Below are 14,769 nucleotides of genomic sequence, written 5' to 3'. Positions count from 1 at the left end.
TCAAAAGGTCAGGCACCAGAGGTACTTTAGTACAGGCCATATGATATCCTGTTGTGGGATATAAGAAGGATCATATGGTTTATTTCCCAATGCTGTTGGTCTCCAACTTATTATCCCAAGCCAATTGCCAGGGATGTTGGGAGTCGTAGTTCAACAACATCTGGAGGGCCACAGAATCTTCATCTCTGGTTTATTTAGTTCATTTAATACTCGTGGCTTAAATTTAATCCTATACTGTTTAATCCTGTACATGTCTACTCAGAAGTCAGCCCCACTGAGTTCAATGGGACTTGTCCCCAGATAAGTGAGTACAGAATTGTAGCCTCAATCAATTAGTGTCATTGCATCCAAAGAAGCCCTGGATCTGGTTAGACTAGTATAAGAAGTTAAGCTCTGCCATATTGTACATGGATTCTTCACACTCTTCTGCCAAAGCAAATAGCCCTTCTCTGATGCTTAGCATTTGAAACTTAATGTGAGGTAGATATAGGGCATTTAGAAGGCAATCAATTTCCTGTCACTATTTTTCATATTCCAGGAATACATATCCTGAGAGCCAGTTTTGCACTTAGAACGTTTTTTGTGTGGTGTTTTATTATTCCTGTATACTTATGACAAATGCTTGAAACGATTCTTTCCATTTTTATTTATTGGCTGATCAGAGCATTTGAGGCTGTAAAGAAAAAACCCATTGGCAGCAAAACAGTGTGAGCAATCTATTTCAGCTCAAACTAAACTTTGTATATTTCTTTGCCCATTGCTTTAAAAACTGATTCCAGCAAACCAAGACCTATGGACCTTGATTTCAGAATTCCTGACAGGTGTAGCTTATATATTTTTACCAAACAGAATAAGTTGGAACTGTTTAAACCCAGTAGTAAAGGCCACTAACTTTTGTCAGCTGTAAGCAAATAAATATTGAGGAAGGTATAAGTTGGGTATTCAGATTTGTAAAATTTCCATGATGGAAGACTAGGTTTACTTCAGACACCAGGGGAAATGCTTAAACAAGTCCATGCTTAAACACACATAGCAGTATATATTGAGAGTGAGTCCCTTTCTGGTCTGGAATTAAGTGTTGCTCCTGGTTAACCAATGAATGATTTAATAACATCATCAGTACTGTAGGATATTGGAAAAAGACCCCTGAACCATAGTACACAATCCTACAGGATTAGCTCTGCAGAGAGAGTTTGGATATGCTACCCTCGTAATGCAAGATGTTTAGGCTCCAATGTATACTAGCTAGCCTGGAAGTAAGCCCCACTGAACTCAGTGGGACTTGAATTTGGGTAGACATGTACAGTATAGGCTTGCACTGTAATGCTCCAGAATTGTGCAGACTTAGATCCCATTGACTTCAGTAGGGTTTAAACAGCCTTACCTTTATAAAAAATTGCAGTCATAGCTATGAGTGATAACATGAAGTATCTAGTGCACAAGGAAATGAAAAATAATGTTTAAACCTGCCTTATCTAGCTCAGCATTATCTGCACCAGCATTCCCCCAAGTTGCTGTGTCCAGATTTTTGGACAATTTCTTTCATCCCTGAATATTCGTCATCGTTGCTGAGGCTGATGGAAGTTCTTATCTAAAGCATCTGGAGGGCACCAGGTTGGGAAAGACTGGCCTGCCTTTGCTAGCAGTATTCTAGACAGGTGTATTTCCTTGGCCCTACATTGAGAGGCAAGGAGACTTTCACAGGTAAAACCACCCTGGGATCATCAAGTTTGATGAAGGTAGTCCTCTGTCCCTGAGCTTTTGCCTTTCCTGAACGAGCAGTCTTTCTTCTGCTGGCTCTTGCTGGGGGCGTGGGAAGCAGCTGCTAAATAGAAGGGGAGAAATTGAAAAGAAAGGAAAAACCCATTTATACAGTCTGCTTTCTCACTTACAAAAAAGGGGACCATTTCACTAGGGACGGTCTGAAGTGCTAGTCTGAAGTTTATTGCTTTGTTACTCTTACTTTACTATCTGGGCTCCTTCTTGATGACATAGCTTTCGAGTTATTATTACTGAACCCTCCAGGGAACCTACATATTTTCCATTTATCATGGTATCTGGAAGAGACACACTAAGGGTTTCTCTACCTATGAATTAATAGGAGGCTCCCATTCACTCTAGCTACTGTGAAGGGAAAATGTAGCTGCACTGGATGCAATTGCAGACAGATTTTAGAGCAATCAACCCGTCTCTCCAAGTGTACTGGCTCGGTGCTTCTAGTTTCATCAAAATGACTTTAATTAAACTGGCTGAGATCATTTGTGAACTTTGGGAGCACTATGTGGGAAAGGTGGGAGGGCAACCTTATTTATTTATTTATTTATTTATTTGGCAAGCATCTAAGTGGTTTACATAAAATAACCCCAACAAAATCAACATACTTTATAAACAAGCAGACTTAATAAAATTATCCAATTATAGATAAAAATCAATAAATCATATGTACACACACTCACTTGCAAGGGATGAAAGCACCCCACAAAATTCAGTGGAACTTGATTTCAAGGGACCATACATATAATTAGTGCTTTTTTTCCCTGGGGGTACTCAAGGGCACACAGTACCAGCACCTCTTTTTCTAGAAAAAAAGCACTACCTGCAGGCATCTACTACTTCCATTTCCAGTGCTACGCTGCATCATTTTGTACTACTTTTGCCATATTGTAATACGTGCCATTTAGGTCTCTTGGGAGGTGAGATGGAAATGTGTTGGTTTTTTTTTTGCAATATAATCAGTAAGTGGAATAAGTTTGACAATACGTCTGGGGTGTGCATATTCAGAATTATATGTCAGTTGAAAATCCGTGTGGGGGGTGTCATTTATTTAGCAAAGTTTCTGTCTTAGCTTGCATTTAAAAGTGAATAGTTTTAAGGCACAGTTAATTGTTGTTAACCGCCCAGAGGACAATGTTAATTGGGTGGTATACACACACACACACACACACACACACACACACACTCACACACTAAATTAATCAAAATCAAGAGGCTTTATGAGCATCAAAGCATGGTTAAAACATTGTGAAAAGGACTGTGATAGCCAGTGGCGTAGCGTGGGTTGTCAGCACCCGGGGCAAGGCAAGTAATTTGCGCCCCTTAACCCGTGGATTTGCGCACCCTAACCCCCAGATGTTGCGCCCGGTGCGGCCGGCCCCCCCTGCACCCCCCACGCTACGCCACTGGTGATAGCTGCTGACATGTCAGTCTTGAAAACATGCAGTTAGAGACTTTAAAGCATGGATTGTTGAAGGTATTGATGCTATTACTGCTATTTATTTAGACAATATTGAAAGAGGATAATGCTTTGTGCCAAAGATGTAGATGGTATTTGGACTACACAGGACTTTGCATTCCCAAAAATGATGCAAGCCATTCAAGGCAAAGACTTGTGTAAATTGGTGGCATGACCATCATAGGTACTCCCAGACCCACAGTATTGGGGAGAATCTGTATGGAAAGTGCAGGGAGCTCCCGCCAAAGGAAATTTTTGCCATTCCCGATTGATTATGCCACTCAAATGTTAAGATGTGTGAATTATTTTATACAGATATGTTATTTGTTTTATTTATTTTTATTTAGAATGATGTAGATATGATCTAATCAGAAAACTGCCCAAGTGGTATATATAATAAAATTATCTGTAAAACACAGATCAAAATTATCAAAATATTTTAAAACAAATATACACTATACAATAATGTGTTATACGTATGGGCAGGCTTGCTGAAATCAAAAGTGATAGGCAGGGAGTTTCAAAACATAAGTTCTGTCACACTGAAATATCATTGCTCTGCAAATGCAAACATTATATGGCACTTGTAAAAGTGTGAATTTTGCAGATCAAAATGGTCAAATATGTGTATTCCTTTGCAATGGGATCACCCCAGCCCTTAGGGATTTTTCGTTATTAGTGTACCGTCATTGTTTTATATCAGGGATATAGAACCATTTCTATCCAGTGGGTTGGATCAAAAACAGGCCAACTCTCCATGGGCCACATTTGACTGGTGGGCAGGTCTGCCTACCTGTGAATCACCTGACATCATTTGATAGCATCAATTCGATATGGAGGACTGTCTCTGAGCTCTGCCAGAAAGCAGCAGGTTTGCATTTGGTGCTGAATTTCGACAGCACAGATCTCAAAATCCCTTCCAATAAGTTTGGTCTCATGTCCATAAATCCAACTGCTTGACTAGAGGTTACATTTCTTAGAAAGGAAAGCCCTTGTCTGATGCACAAGTTCCCTGAGCAGTTTTTCATACTTAATAATTGTAAGTCAGTGGGAGCTGTGTGCGCCTATTGCAGAGTAGACTTTGACCCACAGGCTATTTGTTTAAAAATCTAAAAGCTAAACAACTGTTTTCATTGAGCAATACACACATCCGTTGTCAAATTTAGATCAAAGCAACTCAAGTCAAGGAAGAACAAAAGCCTCTTAACTTGGCAAACTCTTGCCTTTTCTCTCTAGGGAACTGCTAGACTCTTTGAAGAGCAGCCCCAGAGGCCAGCCTTTCACTATCTTTGCAGAATGACTGACCCATGTCATCCTTCTATAGTCTCAATTTTGACTGCAACCCGTGGCATCAACCTGTAACTTTTGCAGACTTCTTTCAAACTGGCTGAAAGGGTAGGCAATTGTCTGCCATTCACCTTAAGAGCTCAAGAGTAGACTGACGTAACATTAAAAACAGAACCCGCGGCTCATACTTCAGATCTTTGCTTTGCAGATGAAAGGAGAGAAGTGCATTCAAGGAAACCAAGCGTCGCTGTCCTTCCTCACTCACCTGCCTGTTCCTTGCTCTTGCTGCTGCCTTGACTTTCTCCAGCTGGGGAAAGCAAACAGGGTGCCTGAGAGCTGGGTATCTCAGGTGAGAGGAAGCAACCTCAGTGCAAGTAAGAGGATTAGGCTTCCCACACCATATCCCCTCTGATTTGTTCCACGAGTTTGAGGGAGCAGGTCACCCAATTTGAGCAGCGCATTGCTATATACATCTGCAAAAATCTCAGTCAATCCCCCCTCTCCAATTTTGCTCCCAAACTGATCAGCATGAGCCACTGACTTTGCTATTAGAGACACGGCCAGATTCACATGCAAGAGGGCTTTGGGTTAGAGAGACCTCAGTGGGCCCAATGGACTGAGCTCCAAACCAGTTTACTGGTGGTGGTGTTAGCAGTTCTCCAAAGGTTAGCATCCAGTGGTGCTGACTACAGCATGAATCTTGTGTGCTTCTTCCTCATTTTAATTTCCCCATATTGCAGTGCTGTTCATACATATGGCATTGCTAGCTAGACATGGTGGTGTGGTGGACCCAGCACTGCTGGATACCCAGTGCACATGGTCCCACCCTTACCATGGCAGGGTCAGCTCCATGGTCCTCGTGCTTCTGTCTGTAATGGCCAACAGGCCAATAAAAAGCAGGTCTGGCTGGACCCAGCATCAGCACTGGTGGGCTCTGCTGATGCGATAAGGCCAACCCAAACATTAGGCAGAATGAGGTAACTGCCTCAGGCAGCATACTGGAAGGTAGTGGCAGTAGCCCTCCAACTGCTAGAGGACAAAATTGTGTCCCACATGCCCTGCCTTGTACCCCTCAAGTTATCTACAGCTACAACTCTGATAATCTCTGGTCATTGGCCATGTTGCCGGGGCTGATGGGAGCCAGAGTCCAACATGGAACTGGTGAAGGGCAGGATATAAATTTAATAAAATAAATATAACATTTGGAGTGCCACAGGTGTCCCAACACTGGTATTTGAAGCCAGGTTATTTTTAGAGGGGTTTTTTCCGTAATGTTTCAGAAGCCTACGACATAAGCTTTAACGTGATTATCCTGCGAAGGAGAAATTTCTGACTGACATTTAATGCATTTTGTTATGATGGCTGACAACTGTATTTCGTGAGCTTTGCCGCAATGAAATAGTTGAGGCGATGTTTGTGTGTGCTTAAAAAGAGAGTAAAGACTAGTTGCGATTATGCAGTCCTGACAAAGACATTGACTACCTTAAAACCTGGAGGAGGAGAATAGGATTGTTTCTCGAATGCTAATAAATACTAGCAGCATTATGGTAGGACTGAGTCTTGCCTTAAGAAGATAAGCTCCCTCTCCCTTTCTTTCCATGCTAAGAGGATAAATGCTTCAGCTGCAATTCAAATCTCTGTCAAGACCAATATTTCCCTAATATTCTAAAGGAAGTTGTTATGAGAAGCATGAAATGAAGAGCCGGTGTATATAGACCTCATGGGGCGCTGCTGGAAACAACCTGCTTTTAGTGAGTGATCCCTGCCCTGCCCATAAGATTTAGAGATGCTTACTTTCAGTGCTGGGTTACCCTACTGGCGGGCTAAGCACGTGTTTGGGGCACCTACAAAGCAGGGGCAAAATAAAGGAATCTGACATTTGATACATAAAAAAGCATAAAAGTAGTCATCTAGAAAATATAGAAAGAATATATTTTAATTTCAGCATACCTGTAAGTTTCTTTTTTTATGAAAAATTAACCTTTTATTGTTTTTAATTTGAATTACATATGCAGGGAGCACAATAATCCTTTTGGTGCTTAGGACCTCTAAAGGTCTCAATTCGGCCCGGCTTACTTTGTGGTCTACTATCATTGCACTGAGATTTTCCATGCAATGTGCAGACTCTTGTAATAAAGTGTGTGTCTTGATTCTCCATTTAGAGCGGGTGTGGAGAACCTCTGGCTCTGCAGATGCTGCATTACGACATTTCCATCATTCCTGGCCAATGGCCATGCTTGCTGGGGCTGAGTTGTGGCTCAGTAACATTGGGGGGGGGGGCAGGTTCCCCACCCTTGATTTAGAAGCCAATGTGTGTTGTTTAACTTGCTTCAAAACGTGGTGAGCTGGCCGGTTGCATTGGGATACCCTTCTGCTCATTCTGCTTAGTGGGGGTCTTGGATAGCATCACTTGTTCCAGGAAATGTATGATATCAGAAGATCCAGTTGTGTGGTTCATCTTCTCAGGCTTGATGCCAATGATGCTTCAAGGAATGACTCAGATTAAACACCAGATTCACTTTGCCTGGATCTGCTTCCCCAGTAGCAAATTCTACTTTACTCTGCAGAGAATAGACTCCTGTGTATTATGCCTTCTGTAGTATTCTGATACTTTGCTTCAAGGTAGAAATGGGATTGACAAATAGCCTTATGTACGTTTTTCTACTAATGTTCAGACCTTCAGGTCCTTATTGACCTTTTGTACCTCAACAGAAAATGACTTACTACTTACAGCATAGCTTTGACTGCCAGTCTAAAAGATATTTCTAGCTGTTTCTCAGGTACCTAAAAGAAACTTACAAGACTTTTAAAAAGGAGAGCTTTTTAGAAGCTTTTTTTTTTTTTTTTTTAAAAAGTAAATATGAAAAGGTGACCCAGAAAATAAAATGGACACCACCTCTACTTTTTTTTTGGTGTGTAAAGGGATGGTTGATAGTTTTGTTGTTTCCGAAATATAGTACGATTCCTTGAAATTAATACATTCCACTGCCCCTTTCCCCACTTAACTGTTGCATTAAAAAATAGGGCTTCACAATAGTCAAGCCTGCTAGTGAATTATAGACCACTAGTTGCCTTATTGGGGTGCTCTGGTCCATGGGGTCACGAAGAGTTGGACACGACTAAACGACTAAATGACGACGAGTTGCTTTATTTGATAGGGCAGGAGAGTGCTTATGAAAAGCCAGTTCTACTTCAGAGGCAAAACCTATATAAAACATAAGGCTGAAGTAGACATGTTTTTTTAAAAAATACAATGTTGTGCTTCTAGAAAGGAATTGTAATATGAGACTTGTAGATTCAACTGCTTCCTAGCAGGGCCCCCTCATGTGGTGAAAATGTGTTGACACTGTTCTGTGTTTTCCTGGGCTTTTTCACCTGGAACTCAGTTCTGGCACCTCTTAGGTGGGCACCATTGCCCTTCTAACAGAACAAGGGATGCATTCATGCACCTCTTTTTCTAGAAAAATAGGCACTGGTGTCATCCTAAGACCAACTTGTCTCATGTGATATTTGGGAATCAGGACTTTCAGGGCCTCTGCGCATAATCTCTCAAACTTGCCAAGTGAAAAAAATCCAGTATTTTGTGGTTGCTTTACCCATCAAGTTCATTTTTTGGGTTTTTTTGGTCCTGTAGAATAGATGAAAGTAAATTGTGAGGAGCCTATGTCAGTGACTTTTGCTACTTAGGCTTAATGTTGTATATGCTGGTCCTATATGAACAAGCTATTGCAACAACTGTTATGAGCACACAGACAGAAAACAAAGTTGTTTTGAGGAGGGACCTGCTTCTTTAACATATTTTAAGGCCCCATTTGTTTAAGGGATTATGGCATGGTATGACTCTCTGAGCCCTGCTGCTTAACATCTGAAATTATTAGTGGAACATATGGATAGCTGTAAAAGGAGATGTCTTGAAAACACAATGCATGAGATGTACCCTCTGCTTTTCTTAGTTGCAGCTGCCAAGATCCAAAATCAGTGAGCCATTTTCAGTGTATTCCAGTACAAATACACTAGCACAGACTCTGGTCCTGGTAATTAACAAGATTTGCCTTATAGAAATAGCTCCATTTTCAACTTTTAAGGTCTGCTAATATGATGGTGATTGAACACCTGGCTTTTTTTTTACTCTTAAAACAGATTTTTAACTTGCCTGATAAGCCTGCACTGTCAAGTCCATGTTCAACTATTTTATTTATTAATAAAATAATTTCGCCCCCTTTCTGATTTCACCCCCTAAGACCCAAGAGCAGGATATAACAATAACAAATTAAACAATGAAAATTAAAAGAAAAAGGAAATTATTAACAATATGCTTTCTTAACTGCAAAAAGTCCTTTTAAAAAAGAGGTGGATTTGTTGCACTAAATCAACATCAATCTAAATTTATGGATGTGGTCAAATCCTTCCCACAGAATACAGTGGTACCTCGGGTTACAGACGCTTCAGGTTACAGACACTTCAGGTTACAGACTCTGCTAACCCAGAAATAGTAGCTTGGGTTAAGAACTTTGCTTCAGGATGAGAACAGAAATTGTGCGGCGGCAGCGGGAGGCCCTATTAGCTAAAGTGGTGCTTCAGGTTAAGAACAGTTTCAGGTTAAGAACGGACCTCCAGAACGAATTAAGTTCTTAACCTGAGGTACCACTGTACTGACAGACTGGAGGCACCCCAGAATTGTCGCTGTAGAGAAACAAAGTTGCTCTACAGTTAAAAGAAAATGGCGGGGGGGGGGGGAGAGAGAGAAATAGCCCTGTCCCCTGAGTAGCCTTAGGACTGGAGACAAGTGAGGTGAAGCATCTTGTTTGAGACTGACCTTTGCAAATGCTTAATAATAATAATAATTTTTATTTATACCCTGCCCGCCCTGGCAAAGACCGGGCTCAGGGCGGCTAACATCAAAGTATGATACATTATAAACATAAATAAAACAATCCATTAAAATACAGCTTAAAATCAAATTTGGAGCAGAATAAAATCAGATGGCAACCCATGGATTATAACTATAGGGGATGGGAACACTGAGTGCTCACTAGGCCCAACTGTTTTATATATGTCTTATATGAGCCGGTGGAAAGGGTTAGGGAAGCCACTTACTTATTGGGTCTTATAACAAAAAAGGGGGGGGGGGCAGACTGGGCCCCGACCAAAGGCCTGTCAGAACAGCTCTGTATTTCAGGCCCTGCGCAAAGATGTCAAATCTTAGGCGAAACAAGGGCATTTTTTTGCCATTTATACAGCTTCAGGTGTTATGATGGGGTAATAAGTATTGATTTTTTTTTTTAATGCTTTGTCCATCCATGTCTAGTTTTGTGACTTTCTGAAATTTGTTTAGTAGTGTGTGCTTTTCTTTTTGTAAATCTACCTAATAAACAAAAACAAAAACAATCCTGATTTTATTTTATTTTATTTTATTTTTAAGGGGTTTTCTCAGGACGGTGGAAGCTGTCTGTGCTGTGTTAGCGGTGACACCCGTCTTCTGATAGGAAATGCTCATGTAGGTAGAAATGGGGGGGGGGTCAAGGAGGGTCAGTGAGGGGAAGGGGGAGAAATGTCCCCATCTTCATCTGAAGAATGTTGGAGAGTATGTTTCCCCCCTGCCTTGCAGCTTTCCCTGCAAAAATCTGCTCTTTAAAGTTGAAGTGCAACAAATAGCATAGAATCGTAGGGTTGGAAGGGACCCAAGGGTCATGCCTGCAATGCTGGAATCTCAGATAAAGCATCCATGAAATTAGGCCATCCAACCTCTGCTTAAAAACATCTAAGGAAGGAGAACCCACCACTTCTCGTGGGAAAAGTTTTTCTGTATGTTTAGTAGGAAACTCCTTACGTATAACTTGAAGCGGTTGGTTTGAGTCCTACCCTCCACAGCAGGAGAAAACAAGCTTGTTCCAATTTTTAATTTCCGTGGTAAGTGTGGATAAGCCCTTAGTTTTTGTTTCCTGCCACAGAGTTGAGAAATATCATTACATCCTTTCTAATTCTACAATCCGGAATTAGGAACCTCCCACTGACACTAGAATTTCATGTCTTACAGGAGGAATCAGAAGCCCTTTTTAGCATGAGGGCTGCATTCCCTCCTTTGCGGGGCAGCCTTCTGAAGGCCTCATAAGATGGTAGGCCGGCCCAGAGACAAAAGTTGAGTAAACAAACAAATATGAATCAATGTTTGTGTTGTAGTACCCTATCCTCCATTCAGATAAACAATAGGCATTGTCAGAGATGGACAAATTCTAGCTAGATGCAAAGCAGGGCAAGTGAGGGCTGTGGCATGGGGAGTTTTCGAGAGACTAGGTGGAGGGTTGCATTTGGTCCCTAGGTCTGAGGTTTCCCACCCCTGTCTTAGTGAAATAAAAACCATGCATTTCAACTGCAAATATGTGGTCTTTCTAGGGAAATGTACATACCAGATGACTCAGTCTCTCTGGAAAGGATGTGGTCTGCTTTCTTCGTTTTAGAAACAAACATGATCTTCGTAGTATATTGCCTTGGTTCAAAACCTTGCAAGATAAAGACAATAAATCTGTTTCAATAAACAATATATAAATGCCTAACCATAGTCTCCTTAAATTATTGGTACTCCCATTTTTTCTCTCCACACAACTGAACAAAAACTTTCAGTAGAGCAAAAAAAGGGGACAGAATGTAGATCTTATCAGCATGTGAAAAACCATAAGAAAACAAGGGCAAGTTCATACATCCATTTTAAGTGGTAGACTCAAGATGGGTGATAGCCAATTTACCTCCCACCTTGACTTCCATTATTGAACAATGGTGTGAAATGATAACAACCAATGATTTATGCAGAGGCTGATTACAGAAGCTTCACATGTTCGTGTTATCAAGTGCTGATGGCAGATAAAACCTGAATAATGTAACATGTGAATTCACCTTTAGCTTAATCATCTGAATCTCCTTATCTACACCAAATGGAATCCCAAAGAAAAAAATCTGTAAGAATAACACCAAATGCTGCAACTGCACATTTATTCCAAAAGGGAAAAGTTTTTACATGAAATATAATCTGAAAATTTCTAAAATTCTTATGCTATTGGCAAATCATAACACCAGTGTACAACATAATGCCTATACCAGAATTTTTTGGGGAGGTATTCAACATTTATGGAAGTTACTGGACATAACTAACTTGGATCCATTAATTTCATTGGGTCTACTTTGAGTAGGATTTAGTTACATACAACCCGTAATCTATAATTTCAACCCATATTGAAACACATTATTTGGTGAACCTACAGATATTTACAGTCTGAGTTATACTGGTTCCAAAATTTAGAAACCTTTGTATACATTATATAAGAGGAAAAGGGGTGGGTGTGAATCAAAGAGAACTACAGATTGGGCTAGAAAATTGGATGGTATTTGCTTTGGTTCCCTTTTGATTCCACTTTAGACATAGGGTTGATCCTGCCAGTAATTATTGCTTCTAGATTCATGAGAAAATCCAAATGTGTCATATGCATGAATTAATTTCCCCACAGCCTGCCCAATTTAACTCAGTTCAGCTTAGAGTTGTTAGCTGCCACTGAATTGTGGTAGTTTCATAAATTATTGAAGTAATTTTGCTCCTAGTGTTATTGATCCAATGCATTTCACAAGTGTCTGTTTCATTTACTAGAAATAAACACAAAAGCAAAATGAACCTGTGTTTGTGATATTGCCTCAATTCAGAACTGGGGGAACCTGTAGCAAGAACATCTGCCGTTTGGAACTTTCAAGCTAATCACATGTCTATGGCAAACCTCTATAAAGATCAGGCTCAGTTCATAATTAGGTTGTGATTGCTTTTTCTCCTTTCCTTCTGAAACTTAGCTGGAGGTAGTGGTGACATCAATAAGAAGAGATGTTGCTATGGCCTTCATTCACCCTGCAGCTATATTATGGCTGCCAAGACCCTGGGAAATGCATTTTCTGAAACAAATGCACTTGTGTTAGGATGAACTAGTAACATATAATCCGAAATATATGTCCTTCCTTCCAGTGTTGTCTTCAGCATTTTCAAAAGTTGCTGATGTTTCTGAAATTTATGTACGAATGCAATAAATAATTTGTCTTCATTTTCAGTTTATATGCAGCGTAGGAATAGGCAAGCAGCAGGCTGTTCACCCTGAAAATGAATCAAGCCCTCTTGAACATCAGTTCTTGTGACTGATTCTTTCCTTAATTCCACCCACCCTCCTTTCCTCCTCCTCTTTGCGAGCCTATCTTTGCTCTTAGGCAAAAGCTAACTTGGAAGCAGGCAGGTAGCAGTGGAGGCTCTAGCCAGCGTGGTTACTCCTTGGGTGAAAAAGGCCTATCTCACCTCCCACTCCTTTCTCTGCAAAATTGAGAGGAGGCACAGCCAGTGTCCTGACACAGCAAGTTTCCTTCTGCTTGGGGATCATGGGAGTTGAACTACAATTCCCACAATCCCTGTCAATTGCAATTTTCTGCCAGCGATTATGCAAGTTGTAGGAAACCAAGCTTCCTCAAACTTGGCCCTCTAGATGTTTTGAGACTACAGTTCCCATCATCCCTGACCACTGGTCCTGCTAGCTAGGGATCATGGGAGTTGTAGGCCAAAAACATCCGGAGGGCCAAGGTTGAGGAAGCCTTTGGTAAACTGATGACAGAAGTTTTAGGTTAGCTTTTGCCCCTAGGAGAAGATGAATTGGAAGGGTATGTACATAAATTGAATTGGGTAAGGCAGTTTGATCAAGGCAATCTGTCCTTCCCGTTCCAATCAATTAAAGGGGTTCATCCTTTTTTTAAGGGCCACCACTCTCTCACTCTCTCTCTTTTTAGTGCTGCATATTTTTTGTCTTGAAAGAAACTGAAAAAGTTTCCACTTTTCACATCTACTCTGGGGGCTATTTTTGTTTGCTAGTTCTTAAAAATGCAACAGCTGACTTTCATGTTTACAAATGTACATTAATTAACAAGACACATTGGGTTTGCTGAAAGTTGAGTGTGTGATCTATTTTGCTAGAGGTTTATGATGCTGTCATAATAATTCATCAAAGAGATGACATTTTGCGGACAATGCCGGTCAACCATTACAAGACACAATTGGGCCACCTGTGGTGGACCTTATGGACCAGCCTGTAGTTCTTATGCCTCTGGTGTGGCAAGGCTGAAATACCGCAGGCACAAGACATGTGGCTTGAGCCCAGCCTTGAAGAGACAAGCGCATTGATTCAGAGCCTGATGATAAAGGCAGGAAATGTGACTTACAGTTTTGCCCATGCTACTTCTTATGCTTAGCTTACCATGGCTGTTAAGCAAAGAACTGGCACAGTCAAGCAATCATGTTGCAAGACATTGAAAAGGTCAAGTTATCATAGGGTTGTGCATTACGTAAGACTATTTGAAATACATAGATACATACTGTAAACTTTTTTCTTTGGAAAGTAAAATAATCGTTAAATCTATGTAATTCAATATAAATAGACATTATTTCAGAGTACAGTGCCTCTTCGGTAAGTATCAAAGCTGATCATCTTTCTTCTTTTTCAAATTTTTATTAGGGCAATTTAGGTCAGTGGCTGGGCCACGGGGGCAGCTGGGGGACCTCTAAGAAGGCTAGGGAACTTTGTAGGTATTGTGGTTCAAATGACATCTCTTCTTTCCCTTCTATTTGGCTCTGATCTGCTGCTGTTTGGACAAATTCAGATAAGTCTGGACTGAGATCCCTGGAGTGACAATAGGCATCGATTGCTGCCACACTGTATGTTATATGATGGGGAAAGTGCTGTTACCTCTTTCTAGCTGTCAAACTGTGTGCTGTTTATGGAGGGCATGTGTGCACCAGGATGGGTGATGCAATGTTTTCCTTGTATGCATGACTAACATAGCAGGAAGCATCCCTGGTGGTCTAGAGTTGGTGAAGTTTGTAAGGATGTTGTGTCTTGTCAGTGATACCATAGAATCATATTGTATCAATTGTAGAGTTGGAAAGGGCCACAAGGGCCCCTGCAATGTAGGAATCTTTTTGTCCAATGAGGGGCTCTAACCCGGCAACAATGAGATTGAGTCTTATACTCTACTGACTGAGCCATATTTGCTACTGTTCCATAACTACTGTGCCTCTGACTCTCTTGCTAGTTGTGCATAGGGCTGTGATTGCATTATACTAGTATTAGCCTTGGCATAACACTGACCATGGGGCACCACAGGTTTGCCTTGCCTATTCTGGTATTCTAAAATTGTTCTGGGGCTGGATGCTGACACCAACTAAGCTCTGGTTGCTTGCC

The 14,769-nt window shown here is 41.0% G+C and overlaps 1 long non-coding RNA gene across 1 annotated transcript in view; it reads left to right on the top strand.

Moving 5' to 3' along the window:
* The window catches only part of LOC308457477, a 31,280-nt gene extending 20,371 nt beyond the window's left edge, over positions 1-10,909 (top strand). The window contains exons 4-5 of the long non-coding RNA XR_013976931.1: positions 9,942-10,016; positions 10,557-10,909. This is a non-coding gene — a long non-coding RNA (uncharacterized lncRNA). The remainder of the gene's footprint in view (positions 1-9,941; positions 10,017-10,556) is intronic.
* The last annotated feature ends 3,860 nt before the right edge of the window (positions 10,910-14,769 follow it).

The sequence above is a fragment of the Podarcis pityusensis genome (genome assembly GCF_964106645.2).
Source record: "Podarcis pityusensis genome assembly, chromosome: 10".
Taxonomy (NCBI): Eukaryota; Metazoa; Chordata; class Lepidosauria; order Squamata; family Lacertidae; genus Podarcis; species Podarcis pityusensis.
Note: the sequence above shows the minus strand (reverse complement) of the source record. Positions and strands in the feature narration are given on the sequence as shown.